Genomic DNA, 17,382 nt, shown 5'->3' with positions numbered 1-17,382 from the left:
TGTGGGTGTTATGAGGGTTGTGGGTGTTGTGGGGGTTGTAGGGGTTGTGGGGGTTGTGGGTGTGGGGTTGTAGGAGTTGTAGGTGTTGTGGGGGTTGTGGGTGTTGTAGGGGTTGTGGGTATCGTAGGGATTGTGGTTGTTGTGGGTGTTGTCGGGGTTGTCACCCAGGCTGGAGTGCAGTGGTATGATCTTGGCTCACTGCAACCTCCATCTCCCAGGTTCCAGTGATTCTCCTGCCTCAGGCTCCTGAGTAGCTGGAATTACACGTGTGAGCCACAACGCCCAGCTAATTTTTGTATTTTTAGTAGAGACAGGGTTTCACCATGTTATCCAGGCTGGTCTTGAACTCCTGACCTCAAGCCATCTGCACGCCTCAGCCTCCCAAAGTGCTGGGATTACAGATGTGAGCCATCCCACCTGGCCGACAGCTCAGTTTTTAAATGCTGTTTATACTTGTGATTACTTATGTGTTTAACTTTCTTGTTTTTTTTTTTTTCTTTTTTGTCTTGAGTTTACTTTACCATCACCATCATTATTATTTAACATTCTTTTCCTTCATTTTCCTGCCTGCTGTGGGACTGGGTGAAGTTTGTTTTTATTTCCCGTTCCTCCTATTGCAGAAGTCACACATCTGTCAATCATTTACATTCTTGGAGCATTGTCCTTAAATGTTAGGATGCATGCTTGATGTCACAAAAGTTTACCGGTGTCTCTATTAACTTTTTTAAAAAATTTCAATAGTGTACGGGGTACAGGTGGATTTTGGTTATGCAGACGAGTTCTTTAGTGGTGAATTCTGAGATTTTAGTGCACCTGTCACCCAAGCAGTATACACTGGACCCACTATAGAGTCTTTATCCCTCACCCCTTCCCAATTTCCCTGCCCATTATGTTTTAGCCCCCAGTTATAAGTGAGAACAGAGTTTTTAGTTTTCTGTTCCTGAGTTACTTCACTTAGAATAATGGCCTCCAGCTCCATCCAAGTTGCAGCAAAACATTATTTTGTCCCTTTTGATGGCTGAGTAGTATTCCGTGGTGTGTATGGACCACGTGTTCTTTATTCACTCTTCAGTCCATGGCCACTTAGGTTGGTTCTGTATCCTTGCAGTTGCAAATCGTCTTGCTGCAAACATGCGTGTGTCTTCTTCCTCTCATGGCTTCTTTTCCTCTGGGTAGACACCCAGGAGTGAGATTGCTGGATCGAATGGTGGATCTACTTTTAGTTCTTTAAGGAATCTCCACGCTATTTCCGTAGTGGTTGTACTAATTTACAATTGTAGAGGTGTTCCCTGTTCCCCACATCCATGCCAACAAAAAATATGGAACGCTTCATGAATTTGCTGGTCGTCCTTCTGCAGGAGCCACGCTCATCTCCTCTGCCTCGCTCCGGTTTTAGCACATGTACGGCTGACGCAAGCATGGGTGTCTCTGTTTTCTTCCCAAATAGTGTAAAGATCTTGGAGCGGGGACTTTGGTTCCGTGGTGTTTTCAAACCGGCTTTCCTGGTGCGTGGGTGCCATGCGGGCGTCTGCATCTCCGCGCTCGGAGTCCCCGGGGGGTCTCCAGACAGGATCCCGGGTGTCACCTGAAACTTGGAGAAGGGACAGGAGTGCACTGCAGGCGGGGGTGCGACCACGTTTACATCCCTCCCAGAGTGCGCGGCTGCGTCTTTTTAATCCATTTCTCCCCCCACTGCATGCTGGGGCATTCATCTTGTCTCCAGCCCTGAGTGTGTGTGTGTGAGATTGTGTGTGTGAGGGTGTGTGTAAAGCATGAATGTGTCAGTGTGAGAACGTGGGAGTGTGTGTGTGTGTGTGTAAAGCGTGAATGTGTCAGTGTGAGAGTGTGTGTGAGAGATTGTGAGTGTGTGTGAGGGTGTGTGTAAAGCGTGAATGTGTCAGTGTGAGAGTGTGTGAATGTGTGTGAGGGTGTGAGTGTTGAATGTGTGTGTGTGACTCAGGGCTGAGAGGAGAGAGCCCACTGAGCATGTGATGCTTGGTGAGTGTGATAGTGCGATATCATCAGAAACATACGTTTGGTCTCTGGCCCTAGCTCCGGGCTCGAAGCTCCTACAGCCTTTACTGCTGAGTGTCTTTTTATTTGCTACTAAGGTGACTGCGGCTGAGGCTCCAGGACCGCCTCATGGGGGACTGGTTGCCAGAGCAACCGACCACATGATTAGAGGTTGGAACTCTACCCGTGGACCTCTGAGGAGGGGAGGGACCCGCAGAGGTGGAGAGGATCACCAGTGGCCGGTGATCTGCTCGATCGTGCCTGTGTAATGAGGCCTCTACAGACTCCCTAAAGGACAGGATGTGGGGGGCTTGCAGGCTGCTGAGCATAGGGAGGTTCCTGGAGGGTGGAGCCCTGGGGAGGGCACACCTGCTCCGAGCTCCCTGCCCCATACCTCGCCCTGTGCATCTCTTCATCTGTGTGTATTCTTTGTAACATCCTTTATAAAAACCAGTAAATGTGTCTCCCTGAGTTCTGTGAGCTGCTCTGGCAAATTAATTGAACCTGAGAAGGGGTCATTGGAAACCCACCCTGTCGCTGGTTGGTCAGAAGCACTGGACGCTCCTGTGCCCTGGGCACCCCAGGCCTCGCCCTGTGCCCCTCTCCGCCCGGCTGTCCATCCAGATCCTTCGTCACACCCTTTATAATAAACCAGCAGACAGTGTTTCCCAGAGTTCTGCGAGCCATCCTAGCAAATGGTCAGACTCGAGGAGGGCACCGTGGGAACCCCAGCTTCCGGCCGGGTGGTCAGGAGCACAGGTCACAAGCTAGGATCAGCGTCCTGACCCGGTGGTCAGGAGCACAGGTCACAAGTGGGGCAGTCTCGAGGGCGAGCCCCGGCACCGTGGGATTTTCTGATGCTGAAATCCCCACCTGTTGAGGTGAGCAGAGCGTTCTGTGTTGAGTGTTGGACGTGGGGACAGAAGGAAAGAAGAGTTTGTTTACCGCGGGTGAGACTCTGGGCTGCACCAGGTAATGAGCAACTGGAGCGCTTGTTAGTTGTGCGGTGCCTTCGACAGTCACTTCCCTTGGTCCACGATAAAAAGCCAGGGTTTCATGGTGGTTCTTTTGTTAATCAGTAATGAGCTCCATGTTGCTGATTCTCTGAGCTCTTTTTTTTTTTTTTTTTTTTCCTGGGGATAAAGCATTAATTACTTTGTTAACAAGATGCTAACCTCCTGACAGCCTCCCACCCCAAGCTGGGTGTCTGGGGAGGGTGGGCCTGTCTCCCCCACCAAGGTATGGGGTGAGTGTGGAGAGGACGTTTCACAGCTCCCCGGGGGTCACCGTCAATGTGAGTGTTGGGACATTCTTTTCCTGCTTTCTCTGTCTCTTGATGCTAAACCTTTGTGAAGGTTTAGCAAATACTCGATAGATTGTTGTGAGAATGTAGGCTTCCTTATTTGGGGGAGATTTTTTATAATGGAAAAAGTTTCCTTTTTTGGATGTTGAAATCCTTGATTGCATCACCGAGGTGGAAAGAGATGAGGCTGGTATAAGGAGGAGGGTTTGAGGCTGGTGCCAGTCAGATGTGTGGACAGGAGGTGCCTGTGGGAGGAGCTGGGCTGCTTCTGCTCTGGGGCAGCCACTCACTGTTGTCCATGCAAGAAAACACCAAAATAGCAGTGCCTTGTCGTTTTCTTTTTCTTTTTTTTTTGTGAGACGGAGTCTCGCTCTGTCGCCCAGGCTGGAGTGCAGTGGCCGGATCTCAGCTCACTGCAAGCTCTGCCTCCCGGGTTTACGCCATTCTCCTGCCTCAGCCTCCGGAGTAGCTGGGACTACAGGCACCCGCCACCTCGCCCGGCTAGTTTTTTGTATTTTTAGTAGAGACGGGGTTTCACTGTGTTAGCCAGGATGGTCTCGATCTCCTGACCTTGTGATCCGCCCGTCTCGGCCTCCCAAAGTGCTGGGATTACAGGCTTGAGCCACCGTGCCCGGCCGTCTTATCTTTTTTCAAAAGTCAGGTTGCTTGCAAGGAACTCTGCCATTTTGTGCTTTGAGAAAGAAAATTCTCTTGAGTACAGACGTGCCTGGGCCGGTGTTTCTGTGGCCGCTTGTGGCCCGCTGGGTCTCTGGGCCAGGATTTCTGTGGCCTCCTGCGGCTCTCTGGGTTTCTGGGCCGGGGTTTCTGTGGCCTCCTGTGGCCCGCTGGGTCTCTGGGTCTCTGGGCTGGGATTTCTGTGGCCGCTTGTGGTCTGCTGGGTCTCTGGGCCAGGATTTCCGTGGCCGCCTGCGGCTCGCTGGGTCTCTGGGTTTCTGGGCTGGGGTTTCTGTGGACGCTTGTGGCCCACTGGGTCTCTGGGCCGCGGTTTCCGTGGCCTCCTGCGGCCCACTGGGTCTCTGGGCCGGGGTTTCCATGGCCTCCTGCGGCCCGCCGGGTCTCTGGGCCGGGGTTTCCATGGCCTCCTGCGGCCCGCCGGGTCTCTGGGTTTCTGGGCTGGGGTTTCTGTGGACGCTTGTGGCCCACTGGGTCTCTGGGCCGGGGTTTCCATGGCCTCCTGCGGCCGGCTGGGTCTCTGGGCTGGACTTGGTGCTGCCCTCCTCTGTGGTGTGAGTCTCTGGAGCTGGGTGCTGGAGACTCCTCAGGGCTCCTCTGGGAAGGGCTCCTGCTCCTCCTCTCCTCTGCTCTGCTCCCGCAGCCAGGCCCAGTGGTGTAGGGGCAGGCAGCACTAGCTTCTGCAGTGGTGGGGTCACAGAGAGGGGTTTAATGAGTTGCACACACCATCCAGGGCCTGTCACAGGCTGGACCCCCATCCTGCACTTGGGGACGGGGATGAGTCACCCGAGGGCCTTGGTGCATGTGGAGGCCCAGGCTCGTGGGGGAGTAGCGCAGAGCACGTGTGTGATGCATTTATCAGGGCCCTTCTCAGCCTGGGGACAATGAGTGGATGTGACGGAGGAGGCCCCTGTTCTTGTGGGGGTGGTGAGGCGAGGATGGTGAACACGTCAGTGAACAGGAAGCACGAGGGGAAGCGTGCGAAGGAGTGTGGCAGCCAAGACCCTGGGCCGAGCTAGGCGGGGACCTGCTTCGTTCCTTGGAGGAGGCTGNTGGCCTCCTGCGGCCCGCCGGGTCTCTGGGCCGGGGTTTCCATGGCCTCCTGCGGCCCGCCGGGTCTCTGGGCCGGGGTTTCCATGGCCTCCTGCGGCCCGCCGGGTCTCTGGGCCGGGGTTTCCATGGCCTCCTGCGGCCCACTGGGTCTCTGGGCCGGGGTTTCCATGGCCTCCTGCGGCCGGCTGGGTCTCTGGGCTGGACTTGGTGCTGCCCTCCTCTGTGGTGTGAGTCTCTGGAGCTGGGTGCTGGAGACTCCTCAGGGCTCCTCTGGGAAGGGCTCCTGCTCCTCCTCTCCTCTGCTCTGCTCCCGCAGCCAGGCCCAGTGGTGTAGGGGCAGGCAGCACTAGCTTCTGCAGTGGTGGGGTCACAGAGAGGGGTTTAATGAGTTGCACACACCATCCAGGGCCTGTCACAGGCTGGACCCCATCCTGCACTTGGGGACGGGGATGAGTCACCCGAGGGCCTTGGTGCATGTGGAGGCCCAGGCTCGTGGGGAGTAGCGCAGAGCACGTGTGTGATGCATTTATCAGGGCCCTTCTCAGCCTGGGGACAATGAGTGGATGTGACGGAGGAGGCCCCTGTTCTTGTGGGGTGGTGAGGCGAGGATGGTGAACACGTCAGTGAACAGGAAGCACGAGGGGAAGCGTGCGAAGGAGTGTGGCAGCCAAGACCCTGGGCCGAGCTAGGCGGGGACCTGCTTCGTTCCTTGGAGGAGGCTGCTGGCCTGGGATCCTCCTTAACCCCACCCTCGAGGCAGGCGGTGCGTAGAGGAGAGTGTCCCTGGAAGAGAGACCTGCATGGCAGGGGGCACAGAGACACGGGGCATAGGTTCCCCCCTGGCACAGGCTGTGACCCGTGACCAAAGGCTGAAGGCTGGGCTGGAGCCACCTGCTCTGTGGGAAACAACAGTGTGCCCTGGGCTTCAGTGGGGTCTCCCAGCTCAGGGGCTGTGACTCAGGAACCACGTGCCAGGCAGGGCACTCTGTCAGCGTCGGGGCTGCTGTGAGGATTGGCTGCATTTCTTCCCTGTGTGATGTGACTGGCTGCCCAGTGGTGGTGGCAGAGCCAGCGTGGGGTCTGGGCATGGGGCGCCTGTCGCCAGCGGGGCAGGCTCTGGAGTGTGAGCATCTGTTCTGTGTCAGGGGTCCCTGTTTCTTTCTCCCCACATGCACACAGGGGTTAGACTTTGTGAAGGGTGTGCTTCCCAAAGAAAACCAGCTGCAGGTGTCTGCGCTGGCACAAGGAGAACAAACCCAGACAGCACTGGGTTCATTCCCAGAGGGGATGGAATCCAGGCCAGGCGCGCCTTGAGGCTCGCAGCCTCGGGGACCTGTGCCCACCAGCACACCACCAGTGCAGGGCTCCTTGTGCTGCAGGAGGGTACACTGGCATGAAGTAGGGGGTGGGGGGAACCACCCTTGGCGGGGCACTCCATGTACCTCCAGATCCATGCACTCGGGGACCAGGTAATACCTCAGGAAGCAGCCTGCGCGGATGTCAGGATCCATAGTTTAATACTTGTTAGTTTGTCCCCTGTGAAAAGGACAAAAAGATTTTCTCCCTACTCCACTCTCGTGCTCGACAGAGAACACTTCTGCAGTGAGATGCGTGGGTGTTACCCCACCCCAAGCAGTTCTCCAGGGCACCCGGCTGGGCGCCCCCAATTCCACTGAGTTCCGATGCGTCAGATTCCCCAGGGCCAGGGCTTAGTCCCACGAGACTGCCCCACTGTCAGATGCCAATCCCAGACCCATGACCTGTGGCTGGAGGCTGGGGTTCCCATGATGCCCTCGAGTTTGATCACTTGCCAGGATGGCTCGCAGAACTCAGGGAAACACTGGCTGTGTCTGCTGGCTTCTTGTAGAGGGTGTTACGAAGGATCCGATGGACAGCCAAGGGAAAACGGGTGCCGAGTGAGGCCTGGGGGATCCTGGGTGCCAGGGCTTCTGTCCCTGGGGAGCTGGGGTCCACAGGCCTCCCAGCGTGTGGGTGAGTTCACCAACCCTGAAGCCCATTGTACAAGAGTTTTGAGGGAGCCTGGTCTCCAGCCCTGTCCTTCCTGGAGGATGGCAGGGAGACAGGGAGTGCTGTCGAGGGCCCTGCAAGTCACCTGTCACTCAGGTGGGATAGAAAGGGCTTGTTAGGAGTAGCAGTAGACGCTCCCGTCCTGTAGGAAATGTAAGGTTTTAAGAACTTTGTACAAGAACCAAATAGAACAAAAGATGCTCCTGTCACCCTTTCAGCTCAGGAAATGACAAGGAATTTATAAGCTTTGTGTTAGGAATCAGACCCTAAGACCAACAAATACCTGTTTCTTCTCACACAGCTCCCTAGGCCCGCACCCGTGAGGCGCAGGCTCTGCCTTTGCAAGCACTTTCACAAATAGCAGATCTGTCTTCCTCCTGTTAACAGTCAGGCGGTCAGGGTGGGGGCCACCGCCCCGCCATGTCCCAGAGACCCTGGCCTCCTCCGACTGCGTGCTCAGGCCCCGGCTTCTGTCCTAGCTGCGGCTCTCCGGTCTCCAGATGGCTGCCTTGCCCCGGCTGTTTCATCTGCATTCCAGGCAGGAAAGTCGAGAAGGGCATACCTCGGCTTTTCCTTTTAAAGACTCTCCCTGAGCCCCACCCCACTGCAGGGGGCCTGGGCTGTCACCCTGTGGGCTGAGTCCAGGGCTGACATGTTGGAGAGGTGTGTGGGAGGGTGCGTTTTGGGATGGCAGCCAGAGCCTCCTGTGACTTGGCAGAGTGGTCAGGATTTCAAGTCCTGTGTGTCTTTGACCTTTTACCTGAGCTGTGTAAGAAGAGGCATTTTCTTATTTCTTTGTCTTTCCTCACTGCACTTCAGCCAGGGAGCCGACAAGTGGTCATTCGACTTCTGACTTGGCCTCTTTTGTAGGTGTGGGGCCTGATCATGTCCTCGTGGTCAGTCTCTCTGTGATGATGAGAATGGGAAGACGGCCACGGCGCCCACCCTGGCAGGACTCTCTCCCCTTGCTGGCGCTGGTCCAGCTGCTGTGGGCGGCTGTAGGCACTGTCCTGGGCCTTCCTGTGGTTGCTCCCAGCCACGCTGCTGGCTGCTTCAGCCATCCTGGCTTGCAGAGACTCTGGGTCATGTGGGGAGGAGGGCAGAGTCCTCCCCCCTCCTCGGGCAACAGAGGATCCAGCAAGATTCCTTCCTCCCCACTCTGCCCTGCCCCTCCCAGCCTGGGCAGGCAGATAAAAATCAGGGCCCCATACTTCTGCCACCTCGTGCCGTTCACACACTCCAGCCAGGGACCTGCCCCTTGGGTCCAACAAGGTAAGGCCAGCGGGGCTGCCTCTGAGCAGAACTCTCTGTCTTCTCCGGTTGACTTTGAGGCACCCGAGTCATTGTGGGTAGACAACAGGGGGAGGGAGAATGGGAGCTTGGGGTCCTGGTCTCAGACCTCATACTGTCTCCAAGTCCGTGCCGTCTGGGCTGGACTCTTCCTCAGCCCCAGGCCCAGCGCCTCCAGCTCCGCTCTGTCCCCTCAGGGGGCATTGACCCTTGTAGCCCTGTGGCTTGTTGCCCCTGCACCCCGTAACCCTGGGTCGACTCGAGCACCTCTGACGTTCGCGCATCTGACCTGCTCCTGTCTCCAGCGCCCACATTCCCACACAGAGCTCTGTCAGGGCTTGCCACAGCAGGACTCCAGAGTCCACTCCGCCTCCTCCATCAGGGCAGGCCAAGCCTTGTCCGCTGCAAATGTCTTGGGAGTAACAAACCCAGAGCTGGCCTCTCTGGTGTGGTGGCCGCCGGCTCCATGTAGCTGCCTGCCCAGGAGAAGCGGCGAGGCCCACGTGTGAGGCCCTGAGAGCTGGAAATATGTACTGGATTTCAGTGTCCAATGGAGAAGTCCGTGATATTTTGGATATGTTGGGTTAGGTAAAACACATCATTAAAGTTAATTCCACCTTTCTCTGTGTTTTACTGTGGCCACTGGAACATTCACTGGCACGGTGGCTGCGGCTTTGCCTTCCCCTGCTGGGTCAGCACCACGGTAGAGGTCATCTGTAGCCTTTTGCCTGAGACACAGATGCCTGCTTGAGACATGGACTCCAGCCCCGCAGCCCTGTCCTCCGGCAGCGGTGAAGTCTGGAGCGTTCTTGAGTAACGTACTGGTGGCAAGGGGGTCCTGAGCCTTCACTCCCCCATCCTTGGCTGCACAAGCTGTTTCTCTGGGGCCCACATCAGGTAACGTGTAGGACAGCGGGGGCGGTCCAGCAGGGAGGGCTTGTGTGCGTCTGTGTGGCAGGACTGGGGGTGATTTTATCTGGGCTCCCCTGGGGTGGTCCAGCATTGGCTCAGGCGTTTCATTCTCCCAGAGAACAGGCAGCTTCAGGGGCCACGTGTGCACCAGAGGAACCCCCAGCCCCCACCGCGCATTCCTAGGTTTTGATGCTGCAGCATTTAAGAAAAGAGCTCTATGTCGTGCTGCTGGGGTAGCTTCTGTGAGCTGCGCAGGCTTTATTTATTTATTTATTTATTTTTAAATAAAAATGAAGGCCTGGCACAGTGGCTCATGCCATTAACCCCAGCACTTTGGGAGGCCGAGGTTGGCGGATCACGAGGTCAGGAGTTCAAGAAGACCAGCCTGGCCAACCTGGCAAAACCACGTCTCTACTAAAAATACAAAAAAATTAGCTGGGCGTGGTGGTGCGTGTCTGTGATCCCAGCTACGTGGGAGGCTGAGGCAGGAGAATCGCTTGAACCCGGGAGGTGGAGGTTGCTGTGAGCTGAGATTGCACCATTGCAGTCCAGTCTAGGTGACAGAGGAAGACTGTGTCTCAAAGAAAAAAAAAAGACAGATTTTGCCATGTTGCCCAGGCTCGTCTCAAACTCCTGATCTGCCTGCCTCAGCCTCCCAAAGTGCTGGGATTACAGGTATGAGCCACCAGCCAACACCAGATTTTAACAGTGGTCAGTCCTGGGGATGGAGACGGGGTGAGGGCTGAGCGTTCCCTTCTGACTGTGTACCTCATCTTTAAAATTTCTACAGCAAGGTGTATTACTCTCTTTTATAAAATACTATTAATTTATAAAATCTTGTATTTTTAATTTTTGTGGTATATACATAGTAGGTATATATATTTCTAAATTTACAAAATCATTTAAAAAAAAAAACCCACAGAGTTCAAAAGTTGGAGTGTTTTTTTTTGCTTGAAATGTTTTATTGCAGCTGAAGGACTAGGTGGGTCTGTCTTCCCCAGGCTGTGAGGCTGTCGGGGCTGGTGCTCCAGGTGGATCGGAGGACTGAGTTTTTGTTTCTTCCCAATCCATTGAGATCTGATTTTAGAAGTTAGCGAAAGGAAGCTCCGCCTCACATGCCCAGCGCCTCTCTGCTCTTCCTGTCTTAAATCGCTGCAGGCTTCTTTCCAGCTAGCGGCTCAAGTGCTCTCAGCTGATGGGAAACCTCCTTTCCAGTGAAGATGTGAGATAAGCACTTTGGTTGGGTTGTGATCCTTGGCTCCTGTCTATGGGAGCAGTGACTTTATGGTGAGTTGGCCTGGGTTTGAGTCCTGATTCTGCTACTGATTTGCTGTGTGGCTTTGGGCAAGTTGCTGAACCTCTCTGTGCCTCGGTCTCCTCATCTGTAAGGCGTAAGGGCTGCCGTGAGGAGCGAATGTGCGGGGCCACAGAGTTCTCAGGTTGGGCCTGGCCTGCAGAGGGGCCTGGTGAGGGCGACCGACGTCCCTGGGAGCAGGCACCCCAGCTCAAGTTAGAACGCCTTGCCCCAAATTCTGGAACTCTTCCTGTTGGTATTTGGGGAGAACGCACACTCCCTCTCCAAGGAGCTGGGCGTTGCGTCCTGGCAGGGCTGATGTGGCGCCTGCTGCCCTGTGCCCTGGGAAGCTGAACCAGCTGGATGTGGCTCCTGGACGCAGCAGAAATGGAATAACCACTCGGCCCACCGGAAGCTGTGATCCTTGCCGGATGAGGAAGGCTCTTCTGCACAATAAGAAGGAATGATTTCGGGCAGGCCAAGGGCATGCTGGTTTCAACTCCAGCCACAGGGGCCCTCTTCTCCGGAGCCTCCAGGCGTACCCCTGTCCTGAGTTTGACACGGTCACTGTTTTGAAAATGCCTGCTGAGAAACGCTGACACAGCGTTAAGGAATATACACACAGGCAAGGTGGCAAGCCCTGTCATTTCAGGGGAGCGGCCGAGTTCTGTTTCCCCACTCCCCTCACCCCGAGGGAGGGAGTGAAATAGGGTAAGGTTCATCAAGAGATTGTGCAAACCAGCGTGGGCAGCACTCTGGAGGGGTCAGTGCCTCCCGCGTGGGGACAGAGGCCTCTGCTTCTCCCGACCTGTAGGCTGCAGTGATCCGTGCAGTTCACTGCTCTGTCTTAAGGTTTGACTTAGGTTTTAAGTGTTTTTACTCAGAGCAAGCTGATACATGTGCATTTTAAGAATCGTGATAATTGTTCCAACAGATGTCATGTCTGAAACTACATTTTGTTTAGAAATCACTTTCCATGTAGGAGTTTTCCTTCTGGGATGCATTTCAAGCTGGGGCACTCGTTACTGGAAACGTCATCAGATTTACTGAGGAGGGTGTGTTTGCGTGTGTTTGGCTACCTACGGATACTACAGATACGGCGCTAATTTTGTTTCACAATGAGCTGAAATGTATCCCCAAGCCAATCCTCTTTTTTGCCCTACGGAGCTTGTGCCTTGGTCCCGCCCTAGGTGGCTCCGACAGGTTCCTCAGCTGTGTGTACCCACCACCCCCACCGTGTCTGCATGTGACTGTGATTGTCTTTAGGAGGCCACACAATTCAGGAAGCAGAGCGTGCCGCCCTGGCCAGACATACCACATTTTGAAAACTCCGTGCGTTCTCGTTATTTCAGTGTGAGGTGCCTAAGTGGCAGGGCCCCAATGGCCAGTCCCCCGTGACCCTCAGAAGGAGGCCGCTGCTCCTGTAGCAGGTGCCTCGTGCAGGCGGGGGTCTTTGTGTGCCCACCTTTCACGGAAGCAGGGCGTGTACAACCGTGCGGCAGTGGCAGCATAAGATGGTTCCGACGGGCTCCAGAGCACAGGAGACGGGCCTGGCTCTGGGTCACACGCGGGCTGTGTGTGCTTTGTTTAGTTTGCATAGTACCCGCGCCCTGTCCCTGTGTGGACTGGAAGGACACCCTGTCAGTCACTCCCTGCCATCACCACACACTCCTGGAGCCTCTGCCACCACAGCCCGCGCTGACCCCGAGCGAGTCAAAGCCAGGAGCCTTCCCACGGTGGGACTTCTATTTTTATTTGTTTATTGAAAGATGTGAAGGGCAAGTGGGGTTGGCACGCAGAACAAGACGGTGCCGCCTGCTGGCCATGGCAAAGCCGCCTCCCCCGGGCGCCACTGTCCTGGGCAAGGCCTGGTCCCTGCGGAACTGAACGTGGCCTGCCACAGCCAGTGTGTGTGGCAGGACAGGGGACACCTGCAGGGGCTTGGCCTGTGGACGCTGCTCCTCCCTGGGATGGAGGGAGAAGGCGCGGCCCGCTTTCCTCAGGTGGAAGGGTGGGCAGGATGGGCAGCAGGGGCTGTGGGGCCCCCGAATGCTGGGCCTTGACCCTCCCTGTTGAGGTCCCGCCCCTGTCACTGGCCCGGGGACAGCTCCTGCCTGGCTGAGCATGAGCTAAATCCAGATAAACGGGTTGGTGAGGTGGCGCTCCCAGCGGGCTCCCAGCGTCTCATTAACCTCATAAATGCAGCGGACGCTGTCTGGGCTGCAGGTGACAGACGCGTTCTCTGGAGCACTGACAGCCCAGGCGACAGCCCAGCCGTGCCGGAGAGAGAGGACTTGAGTGTCTGTCCTCCTGGAACCCAGGGTGCCGGGTCCTGGTGGTTCTGTGTGCGTCGTCCAGCCATGTTTTCAGGTTCAGGAAGTCACGAATCACAGTGTTTGAAGAAAGTGGGGAATAGTTGTCAACCGTCACTCCACAGAGAGTCTGAGGCAGAGAGAAGTCAGGTTCCCCTTCCAGGGTACCCTGCCCCTGGGGACGCAGTCATGGGAGGTCTTGGGGCAGAGCCGCTGTGCAGTGGGGTGGGAGGCTCAGGTACCAACACCAGTGCAGCCCGGTTCCCCGTCCTGGGCCTGCCAGTGACTTTGTGGTCCTGGGCAGGATTATTTTCAGAGGCAGTGGAGCTAGCGGGGCAGAGCTGTGCTGAGTGCTGAGGGATCATTTGTGTAAAGCACCTGCCACTGAGTGTGACCTCAGGGTTGCCTGTGCGACCTCAGCGTGGCCCATGGGACCTCGCCGTGGTGTCTCAGCAACATCATCTTTCTTACTGTCCCTGTTCTCTGGGCCTCTCTCAGACCTTGGGGGCACCAAGCTCTGCTCAGTGAACTCAGAGGCTGCAGCCCCTGATTGTGGGTGTCCACAGTGGGCAGGCCTGGGGGGGTGAGGGTGGGTGGGTGTTTCTGCTGGGATGAGGGGAAGGCGGGGATGAGGTGGGGGTGCACACCTGGGCTGAGGGGGCAGAGGGAAGCAGGGCTTGCTGGTACATTCCCAGGGGGCCTTTCTAGGGGCCAGCTTCCCCACCCTGGGGCAGCAGGAGGCGTCTCCTCATGGTGGTCGCGGTGGCTTACGGCAGGCTGGCGTGCGGTCCTCAAGCTGCTGGTGACAAATGCAAGGGGCCTGCTGCCCTGTCCCCTCGGGTGGATGCCACCTCCTTCCTGCATGTTCCTGTTCCGCATTACAGATTGTTTTTTTGGGCCCCCTACGTGAGATCCTGGGGCAGGGGCTGTGGGGGCTCTAGAGTTGGGGTGAACGCACGTCTGAGGCTTGTCAGGGACTCAGCGTGGGGCCCTGGGGTGGATTTGCTGTTGCCTTTTCTCGACGGCCCCATGACTGGATGGCCCAGCTGCTCTGCAGGTCGGTTTTCTTGTCCAGACCTGGGGTCGGGGCAGACACTGGATGAGGCGGAGTGTCAGCGAGGGAAATAGAGACCTTTTAGAAATGGTGTCAGTTGGCCGGGCGCGGTGGCTCAAGCCTGTAATCCCAGCACTTTGGGAGGCCGAGACGGGCGGATCACGAGGTCAGGAGATCAAGACCATCCTGGCTAACACAGTGAAACCCCGTCTCTACTAAAAAATACAAAAAATGAGCCAGACGAGGTGGCGGGCGCCTGTCATCCCAGCTACTCGGGAGGCTGAGGCAGGAGAATGGCGTGAACCCGGGAAGCGGAGCTTGCAGTGAGCTGAGATCGCGCCACTGCACTCCAGCCTGGGTGACAGAGGGAGACTCTGTCTCAAAAAAAAAAAAAAAAAAAAGAAATGGTGTCAGTGACACCTGCGTGTTGGTCCTCCCATGTTCCCCGCGTCTGGTGCTAGTGACCTCCCACTGCTGGGGTGAGGGGAGGTTAATCACACCTGGAGTTTCGATCAGCCACTTGTGTGAGAAAGGGATTGAGGAATCTTCATGCGGTTTATCTGAAGAAAGATTTCATTGACATCCTAAAAACATGCTATTTTATGTTGCGGCTCTGAGGAGGCCTCCAGGAAATTGCATCAACAGACGCTCGGTTCTTCTCTTGTAATATTTTTGTATAAATCATTAAGTTTTCAGGTCCAGGGAAATAATCTGGAGATTTTGTATTCCTATGACATTTGCTTGGGTAATATGTTCAAATGAGCTTTATTCTTCTTAACCTTAAAAAACAGACGCGGAGGTAAAAACTGAAGAGCCACATGGAAATAGGACACCACATTGGCCACGTTAGCGGGACTCCCAGGCAGAGAACTGCCACGTGCTTTGGCTTTGATTGACGCTGAGCGTCCCCAGCCACCAGCACCGTCGTCAGGAGTCAGACAGTGCAGCTCCCATTCCTCAGAAACACCACTGGAAGGGGATTTTGGCAAAGGTCTTATACCAAAATCCATTTTTTCAAAATAAGTAAAACCGTAATTCTGAACATTCTAGGTTTGCTATAAAGAGCATGGTGAAAAGCTCCAACTACCTCAGTGTTCCATACAGGTCGAGGTTTTGTTTCGGTTCTGCTTTTTACCTGAAGAGGATCTCGTGTGTGTGTGTGTCTGTCTGTCTGTCTATCTACCTACCTACCTACCTGTCATCTATCTATAATTGACAAAATGTAATTGTGTATATTTATGGAGTACCATGTGATCTATGTGTACATTGTAGAAAGATTAATTAAGCTAATTAACATGTCGATCAGCTCACCCACATCGTTTTTTGTGGTGTGGATGTTAAAAATCTATTCTTTTCCCGATTTTGAAATATGATACGTTATTGTTAACGGGTCGCTACACGGCACGACTGATCATGAACACGTCCCTCCAGTCTAACTGAAACTGTTCCCTTTGATCAGCACCTCCCTTGCCCATCCTTGCACAAGCCCCCAGCCCCTGGTAACCACCGTGCTCCTCTCAGTTCCAGCGAGATCTCTGTTTCTGATTCCTCGTCTGAGTGAGGTCATGCAGGATTTGTCGTTTTGTGGCTGGCTGATTATCCACTTAGTGTCATGTCTACCAGGTTTGTCTGTGATGTTGTCAGTGACAGGACTTCCTTCTTCCTTATGGCTGAATAATAACACTGTGACCACCACACGCTCGCTATCCATTCGTCTGTTGGTGGGCACCTGGGCTGCCTCCATTGTGCGGCTGTTGCGGGTGGTGCTGCAGTGAACGAGGGCGTGCAGGTGTCTCTTTGACACACTGGATTCAGTTCCTTTAGATACATTACCAGAAGGGGAATTGCTGGACCTTATGGTAGTTCCTTTTGTTTTCTGAGACAGAGTCTCGCTGTGTCACCCAGGCTGGAGTGCAGTGGCGCAGTCTTGGCTCACTGCAACCTCTGCCTCTTGGGTTCAAGCGATTCTCTTGCTTCAGCCTCCCAAGTAGCTGGGATTACATTTGCCCGCCACCATGTCTGGCTGATTTTGTATTTTTAGCAGATATGGGGTTTCACCATGTTGACCAGGCTGGTCTCAAACTCCTGGCTTCAAGTGATCCCACCCACCGTGGCCTCCCAAAGTGCTGGGATTACAGGCGTGAGCCACCACACCTGGCCGGTAGTTCCTTTTTTGACTTTTGGAGGCTCCTCCAGACGGTTTGTGTAGCGGCCACTGATTGACCCTCTCTCTCCTCCACAGTGTGCCAGGTCCCCTTTCTCTGCGTTCTCATCAACACCTGTTACATTCTTCTTTTTGATAATAGCCATCTGAACGGCATGAGACGACACCTCCCTGTGGCTTCAATTTGCTTCTCCCTGATGGTTAGTAACGCCCAACAGCTCTTCGTTAACCTGCTGGCCGTCGGCGTGGCTCCTTCTGAGGCACAGCCGTTCCGGTCTGTTGTCGTTTGCTTTCTTGCTAGTGAGTCTGAGCCCCTTTACCCCGTGGATGCTGGGCCTTCATCGGGCATGTGGTCTGCAGGGTTTTCTCTCACTTGAGGGTCGTCTCTTTACCCTGTCTCTCCCTTTGTCATGCAGAAGCTATTTAGTCTGCTGCAATCCCAGTGGTCTGTGTTTGCTTTCGTCATGTATTTTTTTAAAGCTCTGCCGTCTGTTTTCTCCATGGGGAAAGGGTTGGGAGTATCGATGATGTCATCACTCTCCTGGCTGCTTCTTGGTATTTTCCATGCCCAGCATTGTTCTCAGTGCACCCCGGGGGTCTTTGGCTCTCCACAGCCTGCTGGCGTCCGTGTGTTGTTATTCTTTATGTATTTCTTTATGGTTGAGGAAACCGTATGGTTGAGGCACAGCTTGGAAGCAGTTGAGCGCTGGGTTAGACTCCAGTAGTCTCGGCATGTAGCAGCGAGTGCGGGAAGGGCAGCACATGGGAAGGGTGAGGGGAGAGTCAGGGGAGAAGGATGCCACATACCAGATACCCAGAGGCCCCGGCGGCCTTCATCCAAGCACAGGCCCAAGCACCAGCTGCCAGAGCCAGAGGACGGCGCTCCCACGCCTGCCGCAAGCCTCACGTGGAGAGTGGATGGTGGCATTGAAACGCCAGAGGGTTAGAACTAAGTAGCCGGGCAGGGTCTGTGGGTGCAAGAGAGGAGGCCCTTGGTCTGGAACAGCCAGGGGGCCCCATGTGCTGGCCCGGTGTGGGCCGGCCGCGCCTGGTGTGCTGCTTCCTTTCTCAGTCGTGACTGGCTGCTGTACCAGGGCAGGGGCAATGGAGCAGGTGTCTGCCCCACATTGCTCATCACTGGTGGTTTGGGTGATGAGGTTTTGAGACTTGGATGCTGGAGAACAGGCACACGTGGGCGCATGGCACACCAGCCCCCCAAGCACCAGCCCCCCACCCCAGCACCAGCCCCCTGAGCACCAGCCCCCC

General features: G+C 55.4%; 1 protein-coding gene across 4 annotated transcripts in view; it reads left to right on the top strand.

Annotated features, from left to right (window-relative positions):
* Positions 1-17,382, top strand: part of AGPAT3 (1-acylglycerol-3-phosphate O-acyltransferase 3) — a 124,893-nt gene that overhangs the window by 52,870 nt on the left and 54,641 nt on the right. Inside the window, exon 1 of one of the 4 annotated variants that reach the window (XM_017888734.1) lies at positions 6,877-7,054. The exons of 1 other annotated variant lie outside the window; for it this stretch is intronic. The gene's annotated coding sequence lies outside the window, so the exon portion shown is untranslated. Of the gene's footprint in view, positions 1-6,876; positions 7,055-7,119; positions 8,363-9,235; positions 9,278-17,382 lie in introns of those variants that run through there. 2 more of the 4 variants (XM_017888732.1, XM_017888735.1) reach the window with 2 other exon arrangements.

The sequence above is a fragment of the Rhinopithecus bieti genome, unplaced genomic scaffold (genome assembly GCF_001698545.2).
Source record: "Rhinopithecus bieti isolate Rb0 unplaced genomic scaffold, ASM169854v2 scaffold_18153, whole genome shotgun sequence".
Lineage (NCBI taxonomy): Eukaryota > Metazoa > Chordata > Mammalia > Primates > Cercopithecidae > Rhinopithecus > Rhinopithecus bieti.
Note: the sequence above shows the minus strand (reverse complement) of the source record. Positions and strands in the feature narration are given on the sequence as shown.